Raw genomic sequence first — 12,423 nt, forward strand, 5'->3', positions numbered from 1 at the left:
AACCCCCAACCCTCCCACCGCCGCTCTTTCCCGATTTCATGATGCTTTTATTTATGGTTATGCCAGTACTAGCTATCCATGATTTATGCTTCGGTACATCAAAGACTATACATTGTGAAACATGGACTGAGTCCCATTATTAAATCTCATGCCTTGGGCATAATAATGATACATATAAAATTCTTTGATATTTGGGAAAAGTTCTTTCTTTAAAATCCATAGACAACATGGACAAACAGGACTTCTAAATTTTTTCAAAGTGGTCATTCTTACCCATTAGTCCTAGCAATCTCTTTTCCATAGCAGGCCTTTCCAACACTCGATATATCCATGTTGTGTGTTTGTGTTTCGTCACTACCCCAAAAGCCAAGACCACCCGGTCAGCTTCACACAATATTAATGAGATCTGTAGCCCTCTTTGCGATGTCAAAATGTATGAACACTGGCCTGCCACTCAGAGAATACTATATGCTAGGAGCCTGATCATTTTCTTCCAATACATTTGATCAATATTCTCAAGGATTTCCTTCCAATTTCTCTTATGTGTAGGGCATTGCCAGAGCAAATGAAGGAGGGACCCAGGTGAAGTGTCTTGTGAGTTAGCGATGACAGGAACTTTTTGGTTTCTGATAGACTCCGTAGAACTGTGGCGTAAGTGTTCAGGAGTGGTGAATGGAGTTCATGTTTAGAATAATGAGTTTGCAGTTACACACAGAGGAAGAAAATTGTTTAATACCAAGCTCCATGTGTGGTGTCTTCATGTCCCAAAGCTCAGGCTGGGGAGGACGCCACAACTGGTGATGAGATAGGGGGTATGTAACCCGAAGATCAACAGTGCTCGCCCCAGAGAATTTGCCATGGTCCAGAAAACTGCACATGTGAGCCACATGTGCCTCAGTCGAAATGAAGATCGATGTTTGGCGTAAGTGGATTCAAAGCCACTCCAGCCAGAGTGAAGCTTTTGAAGCTAATGATAGCATCACTGAGAAGTTTAGTCATCATTTGCCAAAAACCTGCTAGTAAGTCCGTGAAAGAGATACTGCTCCACTATACTAGAGTGAGCTATAAATCATACAAATCTAAAGGCAGTGACAACCAGGTACAGAGATTGCGCCTATAGTGGTGGTGCCGAGGGCTAAATGAAATTTCAGAAATTTTCAGAGGCAACCCATGAGCCCTGCACCCCAATTACGCTGTACGAGACTGTTCCCCTCCTTTTAAAATCCCTGAAATACAGTGTGGTTTGACTTTACCAATCTGCAATAGTAGTAGACGGAAGGACTTCACCACCCTTGTATGAAGGGCGGCTACAATAATGTTATAAAACATTCTACCTTTTGTATCATAATGGCAAAAATAGAAATATATGGTAATTTGGAGTACGGGATGAAATGCGGCGATTCCTTAATCCAGGCTCATCAGAGTTCCACAATTACTATTTACAATGCATGATTGAGAGTCAGTATTAAATCATTAAAGCAGGACTGAAAATTCTGGCCCCTTTAAAAACTTCATGTTTACCATTGAAATCACGTGACCGGAATGTACCGTCCAATCGGTACAACTAAGACTGAAATGCGGCTCAGAGTACCCACGGCGCCAATGTTTGACGCATAGCGGGACGAGTTCGAGGTAAGCGGCCGCTATTCAAAACTCTCTCATCAATGTGCATTTTTGAGGACACGCCGGTTTGCTCCTTTTTGTGAGTCTTTCTTGCCGAACGTTGTTGCCGCATGAAAAACATCTAACCCCTGGGGATCGACTTGTAAAGCCCCGGCACCCGGTAAGCTTGATTGTTTCTTACAAATCAACGCGCCCCCTTCCAGTGCAGTGTTCAAACCCTAACGGGCTGCTTCTTTTACAGATTGAATCTTGAGGTGCCTATAATTGCAAACGCACGATCCATCTAAAACGTGCTTGATATAGGTAAGCCACGTAAATGCTCAATCTCTCTGCTTCAAAAAGCCTTTTTAAGGCAAAGTACATACTGGACTAATGTGCTCCTCCCTCCCTGTTTTAGTTACTTCACCAACACACCTAAATAGGTGAGTGGATTTGAAAGGTTACAGATTTTTAGAATAATTGCAAAATTTAAAAGTAACCCTGATTAGGATTTGTGTTATGTCTCCCTTATGTCTAGAGTGTCTGTTGTGACCAGTGTCATCGTTAATTAGTGATTGTGTCGCAGTACAATAAAGGTATGGCAGCGGAATGGGAACTGGTGGCATCAGCATCTTTAGTGAAATATATGGAAGATGTTTGGTAGTAAATCAGTTGTTTGCTGTATGTTTTGTAGATTGTTGGTCCTGAGGAGAACCCCGCAATTGGGGGTTCGAAACACGTCGACCCGGTTTTTGATGCCTATTGTCAAACAGATTTGTAGATAAATAGGGAGATGGTGTAGATTATAAGGACTGTTCCCAGGAAGTTGTCCCTAAATAAGACTGCTTTTGACGAAATAATTAAATATACCACCATCAATATGGACGTTTAACCCACTTGTTGACATTAGGCTCAAAATAATGTTTTATGTTGTTTATTGGTATGTATGAGTGAGGTATGGTTGCGTAGCTGTGTGTATGGTGGATGTGTTGACAATTTGTAAATGTAATGTACATTTAAATTATGTTGTATTGAAATGTATTGTCTCATATTTGTTTGTACATGCACAAAATAAATGAGTGCTATCTTGAGTTCATTTCTAAAAAAATGATTTAAAAAATAAAGTGACGGAAATTCAAAAAACCGGACCGGTATGCTTCACTCAGTTCAGTTCAAATAAGCTTTATTCGGCGTTTGGCCATAAAAGCAACACAATAAAATACATACAAGTAAAAAATAACTCAACATAACATTGCCTGGTTAAAAGAAAAAGAGATAAGACCCAACTAAAAATAGTTTAGCATATAAGCAGTTATAAATAAAAACCCCAATACACAGAATCCCCCTTTTTCACCCGCTGTTATTGTGATTCGGTGCTCGAGGACCAGGGTAAAAGTCAACGAGGTCCCAAATACGAATGGAGCCATCACCAAGTTTTGGCTGGATAGATCGCAAGTAGGGGGCAGTGTTCCTGTCCTTAAACCTAACCAGAATCAAGTCCCCCGGAACATTTTTGGGCAGATGACCAAGCCACCCCACCCTTCTGACGCTCTGTATCCCACCGTCTAGCAGGGAAGGTAATGGTCTATTGTTTTGGAGCCAAAAAATGGCTTTGTTCAGAAGGTCCCGATGCAGTTCACGTTTTCCTGGTCTGAGAGCAGGGACCCCAGAGAGAATGGTGACATATGGGGCTGCTACGGGGGGTAAATCGATGCAATGTCTTCTATCTAGTGCGATCACAGGAGCTCTTTGTGGGACATGCTCGTGAATACGGGTGATATTGTGATCACTTTGAGTCGGTGGTGTAACAGGGGAATCACATGTTTGTAAAATCCTGGGAGCATTGTCCGTAGGCCTTTTGTGGGTATTAGTGGGGGAAGAGCGTATGGGAGTAACAGTGCTTCTAGTCGGTGGGTATGACTGTGATACCGTTTTTTCAATCCTGCACAGTCTATCTCCCAAATCATTTATTTTAGCAACCAGTGGAGAGAGCGCAGTATCAAGCAGTCGCTCGATTTGGGCCAGAAGAGACGATTGAAGTGGGGATCGAGACTCAGCCTATGCTTCACTCATAAAGGTTAGTTTAAATATTAGAAAGCAAAATCCAGTATTGGCAGTTGTGTTGTTATGGTGTTTCATTGGGCTTAGCCTTACTGGGTCAGAGCCATGACCCTGTGTTGTTTTTTTCCATCAAAAGTAAAGCAGCAGGAACTATTTTAACAACTCCCAACCCTCCCACCGCCGCTCTTTCCCGATTTCATGATGCTTTTATTTATGGCTATGCCAGTACTATCTATCCATGATTTAGGCTTCCGTACATCAAAGACTATACATTGTGAAACATGGACTGAGTCCCATTATTAAATCTCATGCCTTGGGCATAATAATGATATATATAAAATTCTTTGATATTTAGGAAAAGTTCTTTCTTTAAAATCCATAGACAACATGGACAAACAGGACTTTTACATTTTTTCAAATTGGTCATTCTTACCGATTAGTCCTAGCAATCTCTTTTCCATAGCAGGCCTTTCCAACACTTGATATATCCATGTTGTGTGTTTGTGTTTCGTCACTACCCCAAAAGCCAAGACCACCTGGTCAGCTTAACACAATATTAATGAGATCTGTAGCCCTCTTTGCGATGTCAAAATGTATGAACACTGGCCTGCCACGCAGAGAATACTATATGCTAGGAGCCTGATCATTTTCTTCCAATACATTTGATCAATATTCTCAAGGATTTCCTTCAAATTTCTCTTATGTGTAGGGCATTGCCAGAGCAAATGAAGGAGGGACCCAGGTGAAGTGTCTTGTGAGTTAGCGATGACAGGAACTTTTTGGTTTCTGATAGACTCCGTAGAACTGTGGCGTAAGTGTTCAGGAGTGGTGAATGGAGTTCATGTTTAGAATAATGAGTTTGCAGTTACACACAGAGGAATAAAATTGTTTAATACCAAGCTCCATGTGTGGGGGTCTTCATGTCCCAAAGCTCAGGCTGGGGAGGACGCCACAACTGGTGATGAGATAGGGGGTATGTAACCCGAAGATCAACAGTGCTCGCCCCAGAGAATTTGCCATGGTCCAGAAAACTGCACATGTGAGCCACATGTGCCTCAGTCAAAATGAAGATCGACGTTTGGCGTAAGTGGGGTCAAAGCCACTCCAGCCAGAGTGAAGCTTTTGAAGCTAGTGAGAGCATCACTGAGAAGTTTAGTCATCATTTGCCAAAAACCTGCTAGTAAGTCCGTGAAAGAGATACTGCTCCACTATACTAGAGTGAGCTATAAATCATACAAATCTAAAGGCAGTGACAACCAGGTACAGAGATTGTGCCTATAGTGGTGGTGCCCAAAAAGGACAGTCAAGGAGCTGCATGTATCTGTGATGATAAGCATCAAGCTAACGAGGCAATTGAAAAAGAATGACATCCTGGCCTGCACATTGACAACATGATCACTCAGCAAAATGGTGCCAAAGTCTTCTCTCGCCTTGATCTGAAAACAGGATATCAGTAATTGGAATTCAAAGAACATTCCAAGTACATTACCACCTTTTCTACCCATATTGATTTATTCAGATATAAATGATTACTTCATCAGCTGCAGAACGTTTTCAAGATGTCATTCAACATATCATACAAAGTGTCATGAATGCTTTCAATTACAGTTATGACAAATTGGTTTTCAGTGCTACACAAATAGAATAAATCTCTTACACAAGTGTGTAATTTACTTGCTGATACAGGTTTAAATTTAAATGCTAAAAAATATGAGTTCCACAAAACAAAACTCAAATTCTTTGGCCATATCTTTTCTGATGGAGCTATGAAGCCGGATCCAGCTAAAGTGCAGGCAATGTTTGTCACCAATCCACCATAAGATGCTACCATGTTACGTTCATTCCTTGGCATGGGCAGTTACTGTTCCAGATACATATATAACCTCACCACAGAAAGTGTTCCCTTAAGACACTTAACAAAAAGAAATGCTTCATTTTACAAGCCATATGAATATGAACAAAGTTTTAGGAAAATCAAGCATGCATTTGAGAACACCACTGAAATGGCATACTTTGATCCAAAGCTTTATTAAGAGGTTATTGATGACGCAGGCCTGGTCGGGATGGGCTCCATCCTTGCCCAACACAGTGTACACCCAAATGCCTGAATGCATATTGTGGTATATGGAAGCAGAAGTTTGTCACAAACTAAATGTGCCTATTCACAACCTGAGAAAGAGATTAGCAGTGATGTGGGCTTCTGTACATTTCAATGTATTCTTATATGGAAATCGTTCACTCTTGTAACAGATATACAAGCTTTGCTTACCATCTTTGGCAACCCAAAATCCAACATGCCTCCTAGAATTGAACATTGAGGTATGTGACTACACGACTATGACTACACTATTTTGCACCGATCAGGGAAAGATCAAAACCTGCTGACCACTTTTCACGAGTGCCAATACAATGTCATAGTACCCCTTCCAAAGCGGCACAATCTCATGTTAACTTCATCATAAAGTCCAGTACACCTGCTGGAATTTTATTGGAACGAATCATTTATGCAATGAACAAAGATAGTGACATGTTGATATTAAAAGACACCATTACACATCAATCAATCAATAAAAGAAAACTTTACTCTTTAGAAGAAAACAACCATAAAAGTAACACACCATAAAATAAAACATCAGCTAAAATCCAAAAATGAATAAATACATACAAAAGTGTACATTAAATATAAAAAGCATAAAAACAATTCAGAGTATACAGACACCAGAAAATACAGTACATAATAAGAAAAGATAACCACTTCAGATCTCACGGAATACGTAATCACAAATATTTCTCAACCATACAGTGGTTTTTAGTAAACTGAGTACATTAAAAATAATGTCTTCCGAGAGCAACTGCAGATACATGAGGGCCGGTCGAACTTGGGGGAGGTTTGCCATTTTAAGAATAGGAATAATATACACCTTCCAAAGCATTGCATACAAGTTGCAAAACATAGTGAAATGCAAGGTATCCAGCAGAGAACTATTGTCGCAACTGCAGAGTGTGAGTTTGCGGCCCCTATTCCTGCCACCTGGATAAACCAGCGGAAAGGGCTATAGGTCCACCCAGAATCTAATTACCAAAAACCGAGCATACCTGCTTTTAACAAAAAAGAGGTACAGCTCTGTGGATGGCACTGTTTTCAACATAATATGCTTTGATGGGCACAAGGCTTGACTAAGGTATTCTCTTCACTGGTCATAAACCTCTGCCTGTGACTGGACTTAAATATTCCATCTGGGGTAATAAATAAATTACCCCTACCTAAACTCTGAATGAGTCCCTGATGTATTTGAGCCATGGAATATAATATGAGTAGTCAAGGGACAAACAATCCATTAAAATATCATTATTAAGTTTGATTCCGGGCCTTGTCCATATGTCTATCCAGAGCGAACAATTGTAAAAGGCTATGACATCCATCCATATGTCTATCCAGAGTGAAAAAGAGCGAAAGGCAGTGCATATCAATGCTGTAAATAGTATATTCGACCTCTCAGTCGTGACAGAGAATAGCAGAAGTTTAAGAATGTGAAAGATGTACTGTCCACTATGCAAGAAGTTATTGTCTTATGAGGTTCGAGAGCTGTCATACCAGTCTGCAACAATAAGTGGCCCATGAAGGACATTGTGGAAATGTTTGCATTAAGTGAGTTCCCTGAGGCTGAGTTTGGTTTCCTCATGAGAGAGTTGAAAGAGAGTGTAAGGCCTGTCATTTTTGCAATTATTTATCTCTCACTCAACATACCGTGAACATGTCGGATTTCCAAAAACACATGTAAGTGAGAATCACTGTTGATTTCTTTGGTCCTCCTTACAGTGGACATCACCTGATAGTGAATATCGGTGAACACTTCCGTTTTCCATTTGTAGAAGAGCATGCATTGATTACTCAAAAAAAAGTAATCGCAAAGTTAGATGCCATTTTTGCAATATGAGGTGTTCCTTCAATTTTAAAGTCATACAATGGCCCACCTTTCAACAGTAGAGAATTCAGAGACTATCTTAATCATCCCAATGTGAAACATCAGAAAAGCACACTTCTTTGGCCACAAGCAAATGATGCTGTGTGACGCTTAATGAGCACACTTAAAAACACTGTCCAGCGTGCTAAATTGGAGAAGTTTGATCTAAAGCCAACTCTCCATGCTGCTCTTTGAGCTGACTGGTCAACACCGCATTCAATGACCAAGTTACCACATTGGATGAACAGAAGCAAAAGATGGAAGTATATGCCGTAAAGTGTCAATGTGCCAAAAACCCTACCGTCAATGAAGGAGTTAGAGTATTTGTGTGACAACAGAGAAAACTAAAATCTGATGTTTACTTGAATGCTAAACGATTCAAAGTTGTAACTAGTAACCGCTTCGCTATGGCGCACATTTTGCCACGGTGTGGGTGTATTCCATGCGTGCCAAATCGGACGGTCCCCGGCCGTCTGACGCACAAGCCCACCGTGACGTCGAACGGCCGGGACTTATCCAATGCATGGAAGTTGGTAAACAACACATGGTGACTGCTCACCTTCCTACCTTCCTAGAAAGTCCTTCCTAGAAAGTCCATTTCGGAAGATTCTTCAAGCTTCATGTATCTGGCTCATCATTTGCCAATTCCTGATGACAGAGATGAATGAATAAATGAATAATATTTCTATAGCGCCTAACTACCCGGAGGCCTCGTAGCGCTTAAGGAAAAGAAAGCGGGGCACATCAGTCTTCACCAACTAGAAGGGCAGACGGGTTTGACTGAGACCGTAGGGAGCCCCCTTACTCCAACTGTCCCTATATCACCAGGGACAGTCATGGGCACTTCTCTTCACCGCCTCAGAGGACACAATCTGGATGTTTGGTCAGAGCTCCAAAATGATTTACAGAGGAGTTGTCATGTATATATCTGTAAAAAAATGTTATTATTTATGTAACAAAGGGAGAGAAGTAGTGTCTTGTGAATTAGCAATGATGGGACCCTATTGGTTTCTGATGGACTCCGTAGAACTGTAACGTAAGTGTTCGGGTGTGGTGAATGGAGTTCATGTTTATGTTGAGTTCAGAGTCACACGCAGATGAATAGCAATGTGTAAGACCAAGCTCCATGTGTGGTATATTAATTTACAAGATCCCCAGCTGGTGAGGATGCTACACCAGTATTACCATAATTTCTCCAGAAAAGATCACTCCTGATAGTGTTCAATTTATGTAATCTGATAAAGGTATAATAACAAAATGTCAATTTGTTGTGAGCATCTATCTCATTTTCTTGCTAACAGTGCTCCGCTGGGGTCTAGCCTGTACCTCCTCCAATACATTAGATCAGAGTGCCCATATCATCCTGGTCTCACATTGTATCTTTTCTGCTTTTCTTGCTTGGTTATTATCAGTGTTAAGGGCCTTATAAATGTCCAATATCACATGTATGTCATTAGATTTAAGAAATTACCATCGTTTAAAGTTGGTCATAGGTTTAGAGGCCAACATCTGCACTGGCTTATGTGCCAACCAATACTTTATTTATAAATTATTAATCTTTCAGGTTCTGGAAGGTCATGGTTTGATTTTAGTTGTTCTATCAATCTTGCAACTTTTTAATAATTAGCTGGCTGCCATGATAGGCATTTGCACCAGTCCATAGAAGGGGAGAAATCAGGATTCCCAATAAAGGAAGAGGGTGGGAAGGGATATGGATAGCTCCTTCTTAAGCATCACTGTATCCCAAGTTGAGGACATCAACCTTATCCTGGGTGAGGAGTAAGCCCCTATCAATAATATTTTTTAGGTAATCAAAGAACCTTCCAGATATGGTCACCCCCAATTACCAGATCTATGAAACACCACTTTTGTAAGTGCTTCTCTTCCTAATTCAACTGTATACCTTATCTGGGTTGCATGATAGTAATTTGCCTTATGAGGGACACCCAATGTCCTTTCTCTAACTGGGGAAAGCATTGTGCTCTTGGGGAGCCATGCATTTTTACTGCCCCCATACAAAATGATTCAGTGTACTTTGGATTTCAATTAAAACTACTCTCAGTGGGAGTGCTTGCTCTAGAAACAAAAATCTCGGCAGAGCTGTTATTTCACCTGGAACTTTGCACCCGTTCCTAAAGAGGCCAGCATTATGCCATCTCTGTAAGTTTGAAAGGAAGAGATGTAGGAGGTTGTAGTAGTCAATCAATCATCCACCTCAAGAAGCTCCCCTGGCTCCCCATTCAGAAGTGACACCAGTTCAAGATGCTGATCCACATCTTCAAAGCCCTCCAAAACCAGTGGGCCAGTGCACATCAACCACCAACTGAACTTCCACCTTACCTCCAGACACCTGAGTTCCATCTCCGTCTGCCTTGCCCACAACCTCTGCATTTGCTACAGCAACAGTGGAGGACACTCCTTCTTCTACCTCGCTGTGAAGTCCTAGAACGACCTCCTACTTCACTATAGACCTCATCTTCACTGCTGGAACCAGAAAAGGACTTAAGACTTAGCCCTTCAAAATATTTTGTATTGATCATGTTTTAATGAAGTGTGATGGGTTTTTATGAATGATGTTATGAGTTGGTAAGGAATAGAGGGATATTTACAGAAGAAAACAGTATTGTGGTAGTATACAGTTCATAACATTATTTTAGTTGATTAGGACTGAATTAAGTACCTTAAGTAGATACATTTAGGTGTGGTTATACATGGTGGGGAGATTGATTTTGTTTCTATGAACCCTAACCCTTTCCCTTCGTCTGTGAGGGGTATCTCTCTTTTAAAGATAATCAAACCCTTGCTTGCTGAATATTAGCCCTCAACTTAATTCCAAGAAGCTTTCCTGTCTTATTCACCATACCCCATAAGAAGATTGTTTTTACCGTAGGCATGTCTATTGAGCTCTAATTGCCTCAAGCTGTTTAACTGCACATGGGCCCCTGCTAATTGATGACAAATACCTCTCACACCCATACTTTTTTCCACCTCTTCCAATTCCCTAGCCTGTACCTTGATAGTAGTTCACTTCTCCAATCTGTCCCTAATATTTCTGGTAGCTAGAGAGATAATTTGCCCCCTCATAAAATCTTTGAAATAATCCTCTCTGTCATTTTCTTTGATAAAAAATTCCAAAGCATCAGAGATTGCTCAACATTATTTTTATTACGTAGCAGCACCTCATTTAACCTCTCGACCTAGAACATGTCAAATTTAAAAAGAAGAGATATCAGCGCAATATCTGATATAGCTCTAACTCCATTGGTCACACATTCTAAAATGTGGGATCAAGCAATGGAGAAATTAAGTCTAGCACATGTATGATGCACTGCTGAATAAAATGTGTAGCCCTATTCTGCTAGGTGTGTCCCTCTCCTTAATATCTTTCAAAATGGCCTGTCCTCAGAGCTGAAGTATCTGCAGCTTTGTCCTTGATAGTATTAATGTCACCTCCTATCATTACATCTGTATGTGGGGATTGTAGGACCAAGGGAATAGCGGCTTAGAGGAGCCATCTTGAAAATAGTCTTGTCCTTCATGGCATCACACCAAAGCAACTAATAACACAAACAATTATACATGATACCACATGTCAATGTTTCAAAACAATGTATGTAAAAGTTCATTCTGCCAGAGTATTGTCCATATTCCTCAGCATCAAATAAGAATAAGCAAATCAAATGAAGAACATCATTGTTTTAATGGCAATTTTCTTTTCCTGTGCTTTGTTCTTCCTTCTTTTAGTACATTACTTCATGTACATCTGTTCATCTTTTTTCAGTTAATCCCAATGCATTTCGGTATGACAATACCTTCATCAGGGGAGTACTGTAATCAAAATCAACACAATAACAATAATCAAAACTTGGGATTAGGGAGCCAAAGACTCCACCTCATGTGCGTGTCAGTTCTAGTGCAAGTTTGTCATAACAAGTCCCAGCTTAGCCTACACCTTAGTGCCTGAGGGCTTAGTATTAAAACCACCGCGTGACACACTATGCCCATATCCAAGTGGATAATATGATGAACGCATACCTGACTTGATGAGACACATGACTGATAACTGGGCAGCAAAAAGTATTGTTTTCCTAAGATTATAAGTAAAAAGCTTGTGACTATCTGTGATCACCATTCCTGAAAACTCTAAAAACTCCACAGTATCAAGATGCCGCCTACCTATGCTGGTGGGCGTCTTCCCGTATGGATAAGCTTCGGTCCAACCTGGCCGCTCGTGTTCTTGACTGTGAAAGACGCAGTGCCGTTATTACCCCGCTAACGTGTCCAATTGTCTCCACGCGTTAGACCCGCCATACCAGAAGAACCACAGGGCTTTAGACCTAAGAGCACCTTTATGGCTCCATTTTCCCACAAGACTTTGGATTTATTTGAAACTTTGGTGAGAAAATACATAGAACAGGTTTCAACCACCAAAAGCAGACAAAATAACTTGACTAAATTAGAAAATCAAACCTTGGCAAAACTGGCGCAGAATGATAGGTTAAAGATCGTACCAGCAGATAAAGGAGGAGCACTAGTTGTGCTCAACCACTCCTATTATCAGGCAAAGGTCAATCAGCATGTCACCGATGAAGACACTTACATCAAATTGGATACTGACCCCACGGTCCGTTTTCAAACTATTTTGAAAACCATTCTTGAAAGAGCACAGGAGATGGGTTGGATAGATGAGCAAACCTGTAGATTCTTGACTGTTCATTATCCTAAGAGACCTCATATATACATGGTGCCCAAAATGCACAAGAACCCAGTAGACCCCCCATTCAGGCCAATTGTG

This window comes from Lissotriton vulgaris, chromosome 4_1 (assembly GCF_964263255.1).
Source record: "Lissotriton vulgaris chromosome 4_1, aLisVul1.2, whole genome shotgun sequence".
NCBI lineage: Eukaryota > Metazoa > Chordata > Amphibia > Caudata > Salamandridae > Lissotriton > Lissotriton vulgaris.